The 16,304-nt window shown below is 41.1% G+C and overlaps 1 protein-coding gene across 1 annotated transcript in view; it reads right to left on the bottom strand.

The window, feature by feature from the left end:
• Window positions 1–6,803, bottom strand: part of c11orf24 (chromosome 11 open reading frame 24) — a 40,931-nt gene extending 34,128 nt beyond the window's left edge. Inside the window, exon 1 of the mRNA XM_002941639.5 lies at window positions 6,597–6,803. The gene's annotated coding sequence lies outside the window, so the exon portion shown is untranslated. The remainder of the gene's footprint in view (window positions 1–6,596) is intronic.
• Window positions 6,804–16,304: the final 9,501 nt, after the last annotated feature.

Here is a 16,304-nt window from a genome sequence, read left to right on the forward strand (position 1 = left end):
CATATTGGGCATCAAACTGTTAAGTGGACCCCTGGCGTTCATATTTAGGGGGTTTTATCTGGTTACTTTATGACCTGTAGGAGATACGATGCTATTGACTGGAAGCTTTTTTTTACCTATTCTGGATTCCTTAAAATCTGTTCTTCCCAAAAGGTAAACCTTCTGTTAGTGGAATTTTTGGCCTTGAAATCTAAAGTATGCAGCTTTCTGAAGCAGTGCTTTGTAAATTTAGTGTACTGCTGGGAGTTTTGGACCTATACAAGTGATTTCCAAAAAACTATTCATATTAGGTACTGGCGCATTCAAGAGACAAGGGACTTTTCCAAATCACTTTTCAATTTTCAAACATAAAATAATTAGTTTCAGGTATGTGTGTTTATATTACGGAAAAAAAAATTTTCCCCATTTTTTAGACATTTAGAACCTATAGCTTGTTACAGAATTGGAATTACGCAAAAATTCTAGCATATTTTGAAAGCTTAGGTTGTCCTGAAAAATGACATATAGTTCTCCTGGGTAAACTAAAAGTAACCACCGAGGAAAGGTCCCTAAAGTGAAAGAGCACCAAATGTTCAAAAAGTTCCGCCATGACCAAATCTGATGGCAGTGGAAGAGTTAAATCTGTATCCCATAAAGTTTATTTATTTTTATTTTTTTTTCACTTGTTCATAAATTTAGCAATTTATCTGAATTCCTTAAGCCAACATTTGTTCTTGGCTGCCACCACCACACCCCCCTGCTTTGAATCACTGAAAGGCTACATAAGATCTGACTGTTTAATTCCAGCATGAGTCACCAATTTGCAATGCACTACTGGCAAACACTGTGACTATTGTTTGCAGCAGGATAAAAATGTTAGGCTGAGGAAACACACTAATAAACTATTTCAATCTCAAAAATTTAAAAGGAAAAATAATAAAACCTATTTGTGAAGAAGTTGCCTATAGAGTTTAGTAGTGTTTCTTAGTGACAGTTCCTCTTTTAAAGTTATCATGCCTGGCTATGACTGACAAAAGTTTAGCAGCAGGCAATGTTCTCCTTGATAACCAGAATAAAAGATTTGAGTCATAGTATATTGGGCAGGAAAGGTACTGACATTCCTTTGGGCACCCGGAGGCTTGGCAAGTCAGTAGCTGAAATAATAAGGGGTGGCAGGGAACAACAATTTACTATATTTACACAACCTGTTCAGAGATGCCATAAAATAATGTCATTTCCCAGGATAATGTAACCAGGCACATAGGTGGCAGCCTTATGGGGTCTACCTTACAATAAATATTTAATTAAAATTCACTGTTTTTAAAACCCAATAGGGAAAGATAAACTATGATTAAACCATGGGGCCAGCTTATAAGTACTAATTATGAGCTAATAATGTGCGATAATACTTATACATAAATTCACTACCACATTCCAAACTGCTAAGCACAACTCCCCACCACAGGAGAAATGCCATTCTATTCCACTAACAGGTAAACAGCATAAAAAATAATATTCTGTGCATCCTGAGAGTTCCAGTATAGTGATGTATAGTTCAATCAATCCTAACCCACCCTCACCCAACTTGACCCCTGTGTTATCATCATTATATACAACTCTCCAAACAATGATTGCTTAAAACAGCAAAGGGTCCAGGGCAAGTGTGAGTATATAAATGAAAGACAGCAGGCAGCTGAAGAAGGAATGGCCGACCACTGATGCCATCCACTCAGTTGTGTATCTGCACATGGAGCCAATAGGTCTGGCCCAGGTGCTGACACAATGGATTTTGATGATGAAATACATACTCTAAACTTAACTGAGTGTGTCTGCCCATGGGCCGATGAAGTGCCTCCAGTTGCAGACACAGAAGACTGCAGACAGGAGTGAAGATACTAATTCTCAGCCTGCAATTATATCAAACTCTATTATCCCAGGAGTCACCAAATTTTAGGCTCTCTCCCCAGTCTCACATCATTATGCAGCATTCTCCAGATTTTCTATGACCTGCAGGGAACATCCAATGTGCACATGTGCAGAAGCTCTTGATATCAGTGGCTTCAGGAATGGTTGTGCGCATGCGCAATGACTTCACTTCTAGTTTCAAAATAATTTTCGGCCAAGAGTGCACGTGCCGAATTAGCCCCTAGCTGAACTCCTTGTGCAGCAACAGGAATGTTACTGCCCACATACCCCGGATGGTAGATGGTCGAATTGGTCGTTTAACGACCAGCAAAAAAATTATGGTGGAAAAAAAAAAGCTGCATGTGCCATTAGCCTTACGATACTTATTAGTAGTGATAAAAACTTGCTAGTAAAAAAGATCACAATGGTTCGGGGTATAGAGAATGTAAAAAAATTATTTGCTGTGTGACCAGATAACGTTTTATGTTACCAGCCCCTCACCATGACATCAATGTATTATTGATCGAAGTATTCTGAATCTTTAAGAAAGTGTAAGAGCACCTTTTGATCTAAAGGGACTGCCTGTTGCCTTATTTAAATGCATATTCAGTGGAAAAAGAGGGTGGAAGTGTTCTGTATTTTTTGTATACATCTATGATGCGGTACACTACAAACAGACTGGTGCACACAGAGTAAAGGTGGCCATACATAGGCAGATATAGACTGACTCTGTCTGAAGGTGCCAAACCAAGAACTTATCTGCCAGTATATGGTCAGCTTTAGCCATCAGTGCTTATTGCTACAAAACCTTTGCTTTAGACACTTGCTATTTTCACCTGCTGTGGGTTTGACCTATGAACTGATCCTGATAACTGTGGCATGACTCCTTATCATCTGGACTTTGCTCTGTGCCACCTGCTGTGGTCTGGACACATGCAGATCAATCTGTTTATGCAATAGGTGTTAACTGAATCATATTCTGCATTAGGGCTGTGATAGACAGGGAGATAAGTCACCGCGCAACAAATCTCCCTTGTCGCAGGAGACTAATCTCCCTGAAATGCCATCCCACCAGCTAGAATGTAAATCGCCGGTGGGATGGCATACGCATCTCCCCATCTGTCATGGCCCTTACCTACTTTCACTGATAATCACCTCAAATGATTTCATCAAAAAGTTCTCCACAACTAACAACGGCAATGGTCCACATACCACATTTTTGAATACACTTGAAATAACCATAAGGTGACTCATCATATGTGAGAATCTCACTGCAGTTTTGTGTGCAAATATTCTGGTTTTTTTTTTTTGTTTGCTTATCACTCTCCATGCTACTGCCTCATACCCAACATGCTTGTTAACTGTCAATTCTTTTATTGCACTGGCTCCAGGCTATTTCCTATTAACCATAGCCCTGTAGGTATGCTACATCTACTGCATTCCATTTACAGATAGTTTTATGTTTGACTGGCCGCCTTGACTTCAACAAGCACTTTACAGAACTAAAACTTCTGGTCTGTACTTCATACCATACATATTACTTTTAAACATTTAAATTTTTGCTTTTAATTCCCTTATATCTCCTAGCATATAAGGAGTTAAGTCGCCGTGATAAATTTGCTACTAGGGGCAAGTAATCTCTCTTCACCTGCTTTTCCACTAGCAATAATGTAAATTGCCAGTGGGAAAACGTACGCAGCAATTTGTTTTTCCAAGGTTGCCCACGGTTTCCTTTTCAAAATATCAACGTTTTGGAGGACTTCATACAGGCCATGGGATGACTAAGAAAATGGACCAGTTTTAAAGGCTTATCAAAGGGTATATCCAGTGACTCTCCATAACTCACTGAAAGGAGTTGTCTACCTGTGTTCCTGTATTAAGCTAACAACTTTGTTATGCTTTGAATTCTAAGCCTCTGAAATGTCAGCAGCCAGAGCAATTAGAAAAGGTAATTGCATTTGTTTATTGTAATCATATTTCATTTAGGGTACACTAATCCCTTAAACAAACACTCTTTGTCTTTGAGCCGCTTTCCCTTCTTTCAAGAAATAAGTAATAAAAAAAAAATCAGTTTGGGGGAATACAATCAGGGCTGGAACTAGGGGTAGACAGGAGCTTTGGGCACATTATTAGTAGGGGTACAATTTCTTTGAAGTGTCTGTTTTGGCACACATCTTAACTACTAAAAAAAGTATGATTTTTTTGTCTTTGCTCTCTGTGCTTAAAATCTCAGAACAATGTGACTGACTGAGGAAAATAGCAGTTAAAGGAACAGTAACACCAAAAAATGAAAGTGTATAAACGTAACTAAAATATAATGTGCTGCTGCCCTGCACTGGTAAAAGTTGTGTGTTTACTTCAGAAAGTCTACTATAATTTATATAAATAAGCTGCTATGTAGCCATGGAGGCAGCCATTCAAAGGAGAAAAGGCACAGGCACATAGCAGATAACAGATAAAACACTATTGTATTCTACAAAGCTTATCTGTTATCTGCTATGTAACCTGTGCCTTTTCTCCTTTTTTCCAACTTGAATGGCTGCCACCGTGGCTACACAGCAGCTTATTATATAAATTATAGTAGAGTTACTGTAGCAAACACAGCAGTTTTACCAGTGCAGGGCAACAGTGCATTATATTTTTATTACTTTAAAGCTTTCATTTTTTAGTGTTACTGTTCCTTTAAAAGATTACCCTGATTAAGTGGGACAGATGCAAGTGGGAGACATGGGGGTTAAGAGAAGAGAGTAGGGCTGTACCTAGCTCTAGCTCTAAATGTAATAAAGGAAAAATGTGCAATGCTATATGGACTGCACTGTACAACTGCCATATAGCTTCAGCAAATTTGCAAAAAGTATTTAAGGCTAATGCCCTACGTAGAGATTAGTCACCTGCGATAAATCTCTAATACCATGGGCAACTAATCTCTCCGAAATATAGAGTGAAAAAGCTGCCTTTTTGTGTCCGAGTTCAGCTTTCACTCTTCTGCACATGCCCACATCTGAATGAGAAGACAGAAGAAGCCAATGAAGATGGCGACAATGGACTTCTACAGAAATATCTGGGCCGGTCCAATTTTTCCTGAATAGGACCACCAGCCCAGGGTACTAGGCAAGCGATTATAATTGCTGGGGATGTATAAAATGTTGTCACCCACCTAGTGTTTACACCTTTTGTTTTTCTTAAATGACCCCCATTTGCCAGTGGGAAAAAAAGACAACACAAAAAAAAAAATCTACTTACTGATAAAGTTCTTTCTGTATTCTATGGCAATTAAAATTCAAAATGAAAAATTATTCTAATGAAGATTATTTTTGTTTGTTTTTCATGTTATATAATATTCACAAAGAAAGCTGATTTGATAATCAGTATAATCAAATAGGGATGCACAGAATCCAGGATTGGGTTTGGTATTCGGGCTTTTTTGGCAGGGTTCGGTTTTGGGCGAATCCACGGTCCTAACCGAACCTAGGTCCTCACCCTAAAACACAAATATTCTAAAGTACCTTTCATTTACATTTTAAGTGCAAATGGCTGGATGTCTGGTTGCCGTTTACTATATTTCCACCAGAAATGGCTGAAAAGTATAAACTCTAAGGGGTGAGAATCGTTCAGTGGCACCTGGTAGAGTGCACTTCTATGGAAAACAAAGAAGAGTGCTGCATAAAAAGACACACAATATGCACGGGTGTTGAAAACCACAAGTGACATGTAGTATGTCTAGAAAGTAAGACATCTGGTCTACACTGTAGTGTCATCTTCAGCAAGTTATACCATGAGGGAAAGGGTATTGGCAAAACCATCTTATTGTTCTCTGAATTCAACTCTCAACACTATGATTACTACTTGCCAGGAACTGGATTGCTGGCAGATACTGTTCCTGTTTTTGCTGGAAGTCCCGTTACACCTGTGTGGGGATTGGCTAGGCTGGAGAGAAGTTCAAACTTCCCCCTGTACTATATCCAATCCCTGACATACTATACTATATCCAATCCCGGCACAGATATTGATATTCAGTGTGTGTATTGTGGGTTGACGAGGTGACTGAAAATTTTGATCGCCTGAACATCAGCTGTATGTTAGTGCTGAATCGTCAGATATTGGTAGAATTGTTTCTACTTCTATTTCCAACCATTCAGCTCTAAATGTGTTAGTGGAGTTAACAAATGATCTTTCCTGCAACCAATGGTTCTGCCTTTGACTGTGTTTAAAATCCCCTTCAGCAGCTCCTTTCTCTCACTTGCTTTACAAGGCTAAATCCATCAGCAAGGAGCTGCAGTAGGGAGGGATCTGACAGCAATTTATTAAATGTCAGGGCTCTAATTTGAACAAGGGATAGAATTTAGGGGGCCATAGCCGCCTTGCCCCCCTTCCTCCTGAAGCCTATGCTACACCCAACTATATACATACAAGACAGGATTCCAGGAAGCTAAGGAATTCTACTGGCTGTACTACAGAGCAGAAATACACACAATTATTCCTATCCAGCCAGCAAGTATATTATATATTAGCCCAACAATGCATTTCCACAGCACAATATTTGATAATGAATACAAATACACTATGGCATTTGACAGAACAAGCTACAGCGCCAGTGAATCTGCTTCAGGAAGTAAAGCCACATCCACAGTTCCAGCCCCCCTAAATGACAGCAACGTAATGCATCGCAATCCAAGGCAGACTCAACAACTGGAAAAGCTGCTCAAACTCACCCAAAGCAGCGAACTCCCCCTGCCCCTCACACTGCGCTGCTTCCCGGTGCTCAGACAGCGGCTCTCCCGGCCGCACCGACCAACATGACAGGAAGAAGACGGCGCTCCGGATCTTAAGGAACGGCTTCAGTATTCACAGCTTCCACACCAGGACACAAGCCTGACACGTTTCGGGTTTGTTAACCCTTAATCTTAGGCTCATAAAAATGAGGTCATAATTGTTTAAATAGCCAGCACTACAGAGACCTCTGGTGGTGGAAAGTCAGTACAATTTCTTCTACAATAATCAATACAATACGGTATTTATTATTTATCTGGAAATAAAACCTTAATTTGGAATAAAAACAAGGACTAACAATGCAGTATAAATATATATATATATATATAGCAAGACAATGAGCCGCACACGCAGGGACTTTGTTAGAAAACAATTTTTTTTAATGAAAACGATCCAACGTTTCGAGCACCAACTGTGCTCTTCCTCAGGGACAAACCCTGAGGAAGAGCACAGTTGGTGCTCGAAACGTTGGATCGTTTTCATTAAAAAATGTTTTGTTTTCTAACAAAGTCCCTGCGTGTGCGGCTCATTGTCTTGCTATATACATGGTTTTTGCAAGCACCTGGGGCATTTGATTACTATTAGGGTGTGCTCTGTTCTTTTCTGTATATATATATATATATATATATATCATTTTAAGATTAACACACTGACACCAATAAAGGTAATTAATGTCATATCTTGTGTTTAATTTATTAGGGGTGCATGTATCCAAGGTTAAAATACAATAAGGGGGAGATTTATCAATCCACGAACGCTCTGAATGCGTTTGAATGCTTTTTTTTCGTAATGATCGGTATTTTTGCGACTTTTTCATGTCTTGCACGTATTTTCCGCGACTTTTTCGTCGCCGTTGCGAAAAAATCATATTGTTGCGCCGAGTACGAAAGTTTCAGATTCATTCAAGCTTCGGCATCGTGACTTGGGCCGGGTTGGAGCTGCAGAGTGCCATTGAGCCCTATGAGAGACTTTCCTTGGGCCGGGTTGGAGCTGCAGAGTGCCATTGAGCCCTATGGGAGACTTTCCTTGGGCCGGGTTGGAGCTGCAGAGTGCCATTGAGCCCTATGGGAGACTTTCCTTGGGCCAGGTTGGAGCTGCAGAGTGCCATTGAGCCCTATGGGAGACTTTCCTTGGGCCAGGTTGGAGCTGCAGAGTGCCATTGAGCCCTATGGGAGATTTTCCTTGGGCCAGGTTGGAGCTCCAGTGTGCCATTGAGCCCTATGGGAGACTTTCCTTGGGCCAGGTTGGAGCTGCAGAGTGCCATTGAGCCCTATGGAAGACTTTCCTTGGGCCAGATTGGAGCTGCAGAGTGCCATTGAGTCCTATGGGAGACTTTCCTTGGGCCAGGTTGGAGCTGCAGAGTGCCATTGAGCCCTATGGGAGACTTTCCTTGGGCCAGGTTGGAGCTGCAGAGTGCCATTGAGCCCTATGGGAGACTTTCCTTGGGCCAGGTTGGAGCTGCAGAGTGCCATTGAGCCCTATGGGAGACTTTCCTTGGGCCGGGTTGGAGCTGCAGAGTGCCATTGAGCCCTATGGGAGATTTTCCTTGGGCCAGGTTGGAGCTGCAGAGTGCCATTGAGCCCTATGGGAGACTTTCCTTGGGCCGGGTTGGAGCTGCAGAGTGCCATTGAGTCCTATGGGAGGCTTTCCTTGGGCCAGGTTGGAGCTCCAGTGTGCCATTGAGCCCTATGGGAGACTTTCCTTGGGCCAGGTTGGAGCTGCAGAGTGCCATTGAGCCCTATGGGAGACTTTCCTTGGGCCGGGTTGGAGCTGCAGAGTGCCATTTATTCCTATGGGAGGCTTCCGAAATCATGCAAAGTTGGAAAGGTTTTCCCGCCATTTACGATTGCTCAATACGAAAAAGTCGCAACGGCGACGAAATAGTCACGCAAAATACGATAAAGTCCCGACGGCGATGAAAAAGTCGTGATCTTCAGAAATTTTCGTTTCCAATCTGAATTTTTCCAATTCAGGATTTGAATTCGTGTTTTGGTAAATCTGCCCCTATGCCTCCATTCATACTTGCTTTATAGTTTCTGCACTCAAGCCCCCTATTCCTTTTGTAGAACATATTTATCAAAGTACATGTCAACCCAAAAAATATTTTTTGCCTAATTAAAGAAAACATAATTCTAAGTAACTTTGCAATATACAAATTGTAATAGTTTTTAAGTTATTTGTGTATATTATTGCAATTAAAAGCAGTGTGTCCTTTTCTAGACTCTGCTCTGGTGGCTCTGGCTTTAAAACACAAGCCAGCAGATTGACAGACCTTTCTTGCTGGTGGGGACTGACCTTTGTAACATTGTCATTACCAAGAGTAAAGGTGGCCATACACGGGCCGATTCTAGCTCAGATATTGGTCCCTTAGACCTCGCCAAGGGAGCGGATCTTAGTGTGTATGGCCACCTTAAAGCAAATGCTGCTTTCAATAGCAATTACATTTACAAATAACTTTTAAAGCACTAAACATTTTAAATACATTCATAATGGAAAGTTGCTTAGAATTATTTATATTTGGCTTGACATGGGTTGACATTTCCTTTAAAATATAAAATATTTGTAACTAGAACTTTTAGTGTACTTGCTGATATAGCGTGTAAATCAGTGTCTAGAGTTCTAATGTTCACCCTACTAGGCTTCTTAGCATTCTGGCTGACCAGCCTGAAAATAGTTCCCTGCTTCATGAGAACTCATTGGACTCAAGTTTAATTTTTATCAGACAAGTGGCATCTAGTAATGCACGGGCCATCATAGGAGCCATGGGTGTACCTACAGGTTGGGGAGGGGACTCGCCAGCATCCATACAACTTTATGGGCCCAGGGGCTGGCTTGGGCTGAACTATACCATGTACCAACCCTGCCTGAGACCCTACTTTGACTCACTTCTGCCTTCAGAGCTTGGTATTTATAGAATTGCATCTGTGTGCCCCACTCCTTTTGTGACATCAGAGAGGGGTGGAGCAGGCGTGGATCTATAAATACAGAGGCTTGGTGGGTTAGGGTGGGGTGCAGGTTGACTTTGTAAACCCGCACATTTCTAGTGACAACCCTAAGCACTCCATGTCTCAGGGTTCGAGCGGAAAGTTGGAATGAAATGGGGAGCATGAATGTCCTCTCCTCTGGAGAAGAAGAAACATTCAGCTAAAGGAATCCTAGAAAAATAAGGCCACTAGGTAAGGTTTCATTCAGGGCAAGTAAAGTTTTTGTGAAGGGAGGCTTCCATTGATCTCAATAAGGTGTTAACTTTAGCATTCTTAAAACCAGACAGGGAGGTAATCACAGAGTTTAAATCTCAAGAAGAAACAAGCTCAGTAAGCTCAATTCTCTCCTTGCATTGACGGTATAGTCTAGATTCTTATGATCAGTAATAAGAATAAAAATAGTAATAGGCTTAACAGAGCAATCTAATAGATGTCATCATTCTTTAAAGACAAGTTTGACTTCTGTGAATTTCTGCTCCATGGTCACAGGCATCTACTTCCATTGTGAAGTATTTATAAGACTGCAGCAGAGGTAACAGATCATTTAAAGTCTTTAAAGATGAATTAAGCTTCAAGAGTCCAAAGTACAAATTAAACCAACTTATATTTGGTGAAACCCGGGAAATGTTTAGCCTTTAAACCAACAGGTATTAGCCAGTCCAAGACACCAGAAATCCCCAATCTTTTAGAAGAAATTAAATAGCTGAGGAAAGTGATTCCTCTATCTTGGCTTAAATGTTTTTTTGTCCGAATATAAAATAAAGTCAGACAGGTCAAGAGAAAGCCATAGACATGTGCCAAAGTAAGTTATGTGGCACTAAATATTGCAATCTGGCAAAAGTCTATGATTAGAGAGAGAGTGGTAGCAAATACTGGAAGAGCTGGCATAGGCGTGCAACTGGAATGACAGAAGAGACTCCAGTTAGTCAAGTAGAGAGCGGAACAGTACCAAAAACACAGTTAGACAAGCACCAAACTCTATGGGGCACATTTACTAATCCACGAACGTCCGAAAAGTTTCCGAATGCGTTTTTTCGTAATGATCGGTACTTTGCGACTTTTTCGCAAATTGTCGCGACTTTTTCGAGCTCTCAATACGAAAGTTGCAACAATTCGCGAAAGTCGTAATGGCTATGAAAAAGTCGCGACACTTCACGAAAGTTATGACGGCAATGAAAAAGTCGCGACAATTCTCGAAAATCATAATGGCAATGAAAAAGTCGCGACAATTCACAAAATTTGTAATGGCTATGAAAAAGTTGCGACAATTCGCGCAAGTCGTACCGGTTACGAAAAAGTCGCGACAATTTACGGGAAAGTCGTAATGGCGACAAAAAAATCACGAAAAAAACGAAAAAGTCGCAAAATGTTCCTTTTCCAATCCGAATTTTTCCCATTCGAATTCGGATTCGTGGATTAGTAAATCAGCCCCTATGGGTGGTGATATTGAGACAAAATAAAAGTGAGGGAAGACTTGTCGGATTCACAAACCTCTATCTCTACTTTTGTGAATTTGTTTTTTAAACAGACAGTTTTCAGATTTTCTCTTTTAGATTACATTTTACCAACTTTTTTTTCTGAATAAGTCTTTTGCTCTTATTAAATCTGTCAGGGTGCCATCAAATAAAGTCCCATGTGTCCATAAGCCTTGGAATAAGAATTTTGCATTCCATTTGCTAATCTTTTCCTGAAGGGGAATTTGAGTTCACCTAGAAAAACCTACACATGCTTTTTTGCACGACAAGCTGGGCTTTCTAACTGGGCTTTTTTTGTGTAATTCCACTGCTGTAACAAGATATAAGGGTTTAAATACCCAAAGAAATAAAGAAATTGCTATTTTGCATAATATAGGGATATATATCACAAAATGTTTTATTGTATGTGTGGAAATACAACCGTTTTAGATCCATTTTAGCACGGATGTGCCAATACCAAATATGTATAGTTTTATGGATATTTCTTACTTACATTTGTGAAAACTCAATACACCATGAATTTTTCAAAGCAGCACCACTGAGATTAGCATACTGTACTCCAGATTCCAAGGCCAAAAAATGCCGTAACTGTAGGTTCACCCCAGAAAACCATATATTTTTGGAAAGTACATATAAGTGAATCCAAAATGGGTAATTATGGTGTTTTTTTTCCAAACTACAAAACTTTCCTTCATTTGAGGCCCCTAAATCCCAGCATGCATTATAACTAGAAACATGGTGTCGGACTCGCGTATTTGGGGGCTCATAGGAAGACGTGAATCAAGGGCCCACTGATGAAATCAACAGGACCAGAGCCGACCAGTTTTTTCCTAGTGCCCTGTTGGGCCAGTTCCACCTTGAATTCACAGTACCCCAATATCCCAGTTTGGATGCCAGTGTGCATATGCTGCTTGCTGATCACCAAGATGGCTGCTGGGAACAGAAGGGGCACAGCTAAAGGTGGTGGCTAAAGCTGTCAAGCAGCTCTATAGTTCTGGGCATGCAATGGGGGCACAGATAAATTGGAGCAAGTGTCAGTGTAGTGATTAAAGAGGGGGCACTGCTGCTAAAGCTAAATATTTGCCTGGGAGGCTTTACTTTTCCTTTAAATAAAGAGGTATACAATATATTCACTCAAAATGTTATTATTGCCTCATACATTAGGCCAGACACATTAAGACTGTATCAATTACACTTTTTGTTTAATAAACTTGTTTAATAAAACCCCCAGAGGTGTCCCTAAAAGAGACATGAAATGAAGAGTAGGTAAAACATAGCAAAACAGACGAGTTTAGAATTGAGCTTAGTATTGATTTAAACTGAGTTAAACTGAGCTTTACTTCATTTTAAAAATGTCAGGAAAATGTTGGTTAAAATATTGTATAAATGTTGTTTGTAAGACAAATTCACAAAGGTGTAAACTGTAAACTGTCTTTTTTTCATCAAAAACTAAAAAGTGGTGTTTGTGTCGGAATTTAGGGATATTTCTGTTTGTGAATATGGAGAAAGTGTTTACACCAGTTCTACCACCACTTTTGCTCCAAAAAAGGCTATCTCCACTTTTTTTTAATCTGCCCGCATTAGAGTCTCCTGCAGAATAAATTGGCAAGGGGAGCACTGAGGACAGTGAAAGCGATCAGGAAGCTTACTTTATGGGCTTCTCAAATCCCCTTATATTCCTTGTTCAGAAGATCACTCAGTTGTGGGAGTAGGAACTTCATGTTATACAAGCACTGCATTATACCCATGTCATTATGGTGCCTTGTAAAGAAAATCTGAACAGCAATTCTGCATAAACCCATAGCGCATTGAAACATTTTTAAGAATGTTCTTGCTGGTGAAAACTGGACTCATGTGGGTGAGTTTAGAAGCCCCTGAGGGAGGCTCCATTCTGAAATACTCCAGGACAAAAAAAGCACCTGTAAGTGAAGGGAAAGAGACTTTATGGAACAATTCTAAATAGACCTAAATGCTGCTCAAAATCAGTCTGGATTTTAGGAAAATAAAAGAAAGGGAGGGGGATTTCCAGGGTCAGATTGGGCTGGTGGGACACTGGGAAAAAACCCGGTGGGCCCGGCCCGCTTGGGCCCCACTGACCCAGACCTGATCCCTGGCTGCCCTTCCCAGTCACTCCCCTGCTACCCTCCTCCCCCAAAAGTGTGCATGCAGGGGCTGGTGGTGCATGCAGGGGCTGGTGGTGGTGCAGCAGGCTGGCAGCACATCCCAGTCCAACCCTAGGGATTTCTGTGGCACATACCTGACATAATTCATAATCCTAATGTTATATAATGTAATGACATAAGCCTTGGTCGAGGTACAGAGACAGGTAGACCTCCACAATAAATTTTTGCTTGAATAAACCAGGATAAACCAAAGGAAAGAGCTGAATCTATTGGGGAAAATGAATAAGGCAAGATAGTGTACCTGTGTAAACTATACTGTGTATAGTAAAACAATGTGTTTCAGGTGAAAGGCTGTAATTATGGGCTAGTGTATATAGCAGTGATCCCCAACCAGTGGCTTGGGGGCAACATGTTGCTCACCAACCCCTTGGATGTTGCTCTCAGTGCCCCCAAACCAGGGAGTTATTTTTGAATTCCTGAGTTGGTGGCAAGTTTTGGTTGAATAGAAACAATATTTCCTACCAAATAAAGCCCCCTGTAAGCTGATAGTGTGCATAGAGGCTGCCTAATAGCCAATCTTAGCCCTTATTTGGCACCTCCATGAACTTTTATGATGCTTGTGTTGCTCTCCAAGTCTTTTTACACTTGGGGATTGGGGACCCCTGGTATATAGTGAGGAAAAACATGCACTGGGGAAAAACTAACAACCCACCATGCCACCGCTTTAAAATTTCTCTTATTTGAAATCACAGTCTCTATTCTTCAATTTAAATATTTTCAGGAAAACTTAAGCCCCAGTTAAACAGGAAAGTATTGTTTTTCTTCTATAGCAAAAAAGGGGAAGGCATGTAATGAGGCAATGACCTCTTGTCCTTATCTTTATCCTACCATTTGTATGGATCATTGTTCCAACAAATTATATAATGTTTGTTATAATGCTGAAGATAGTGTTAGATTTGCTTCTATTAAATGAATATACAGCAGGCATATGGGGTTATATGCACAATGGAAGAACTAAATCCCATTTTACACATATTGCTTATTACCAAAGAATGATTTAAAGCCATTTGTAATTGTAAGGGGTACTGAAAGCAATACCTTTCTATCCATTGCTATAACCCACCCTCTGGTTTTAATAACTTTAAAATCATTAATAATTTTCAAATAATTTATGGCACTTTGCTTTCTGTCCCAGTGTGAGTGGTGGAGATCTCAAGAAGCCCTTCTCAGGTAGGTGGACAACATTCACCTCTGCTCTAGCCTTCTCTCTTTCTGTATGTCCTGTAACATATTTTTCATTGCAGATTGGGCACCCAGACTCTGCTGCACAACACCACAATGCACTATAACTATGCCACCTTATTGAAGGACTAAAGCCACCAAGATGAGGACTATACTGGGGTATGGACAGCCCTAGCAGAGGTTTTTCTTCATTGAGTATACTACATGGTAGATATACTAAATGGGTGAAAGTAGGATAAATCAGATCCAGTGATACTCAAGGTCTTGTGTTGAAGTTGGTAAAAAATGCAAAACTTATATTTCCTTGTTTCCCTTAGGCCCTTTCTCCCATTTCCTTTCCACTCTTGTGTATCACTGTCTGATATATGCTCTTAGGACCCTAACACAAGAAGAGATTAGTCATCTGTCTGTTGTGGATCTGTGAATGCTGTGATTGGTGAATGACCAGAGACCATAAGTGATGTCATGCACAAGCATGCGCTCCTGGAAATGATGTCACACACATGCGCAAATGCGCTGCTAAAGCTGAAAAATTGCTACCCATGCATGCGCAATTGCTTGGTGTTACTGCACATGCACACCCAGAATTTGCACAGAAATTTGGGAGTTTTAAGAAAAATCGTGAGAATGCTATGGTGTGGGAGACCAGGGGAGAGGTACCAATATCGGGTAACTCCCGATAATACTTTGGGATTAACAGCTCTGCAAATGCCTTCCCACCAGCGATAATGTAAAGTGGTGGTGGGAAAACATAAGTGTAGTCAGAGTGAAATCTGATGGGAGCTAAGGGTAGGCCTGTCCATTGTTGCACATGCCTGCACACCCTGTGCACTGTTAACCTGGATGTGGGGATTAGGGTGGCTGTATGTATGTCGCTTTAATTTGTTACAGGGCCCACCAGGTATCCGGCTCAAGGGCCCACTGCTGCTCCTGCACTGCTTACTTACTGTGAAAAAATAAAGATGGCAGTGTGCTCCACTTTAAAAAGTGTGATTATCTTTATTTTTTCACAGCAAGTAAGCAGTGGAGCAGTGTGCATACAGGTGGCAGGGCCCAACAGGGTCAGTGTCCACTGGGTTTTTCCCAGTTTAACCCTGATGGCAGCAGAAAGGCTTGATACAACTCGCACACACTGCGAGGGGCTGCCCTCACAAATACCATAAGGGCCGTGGCAGACGGGGAGATTAGTCGCCGCACAACAAATCTCCCTTGTCACGGGCGACTAATCTCCCCGAAATGCCATCCCATCGGGTAGAATGTAAATCACCAGTGGGATGTCATATGCGGCACCGAAGTTTCCTCTCAAGGCAACTTCGGTAAATCGCTGCGCCACGTATGCCATCCCACCATACATTCTACCGGGTGGGATGGCATTTCGGGGAGGTGACAGACGGGGAGATTAGTCGCCCGCGACGGCGACTAATATCCGTCTGCCACGGCCCTAAGATGTAGGGGGATTGGACTGAGGCCACTGCCTAGGCTAGGAACATTTCTTACACTCCCCTGGGACTCCAACCTCTTCATCACCAGACACCAGATATCTCTTTGTCTCTCAGAAGTTTTTCTTGAAATGACACTGACACAGACGCTGTGAAATTAAATGTTTGTATATTGTCTTGTTGTTAAATTGTTATATATAGAACTAAAAACATAAACCTTTGAAATGTATTGATTAGGTATTTTTTTAAATTCTCCTTTTAAAATACTGAGGTTATATTACACGCATCAGACTTCTGTAACCAACCCCTTCGCGACATACGTAAGTTAGGAAACACCTTAAATTATTTGGAACAATCGTTCCTCCATGAATAGATGCAACCTATTAC

Source organism: Xenopus tropicalis, chromosome 4, assembly GCF_000004195.4.
Source record: "Xenopus tropicalis strain Nigerian chromosome 4, UCB_Xtro_10.0, whole genome shotgun sequence".
NCBI lineage: Eukaryota > Metazoa > Chordata > Amphibia > Anura > Pipidae > Xenopus > Xenopus tropicalis.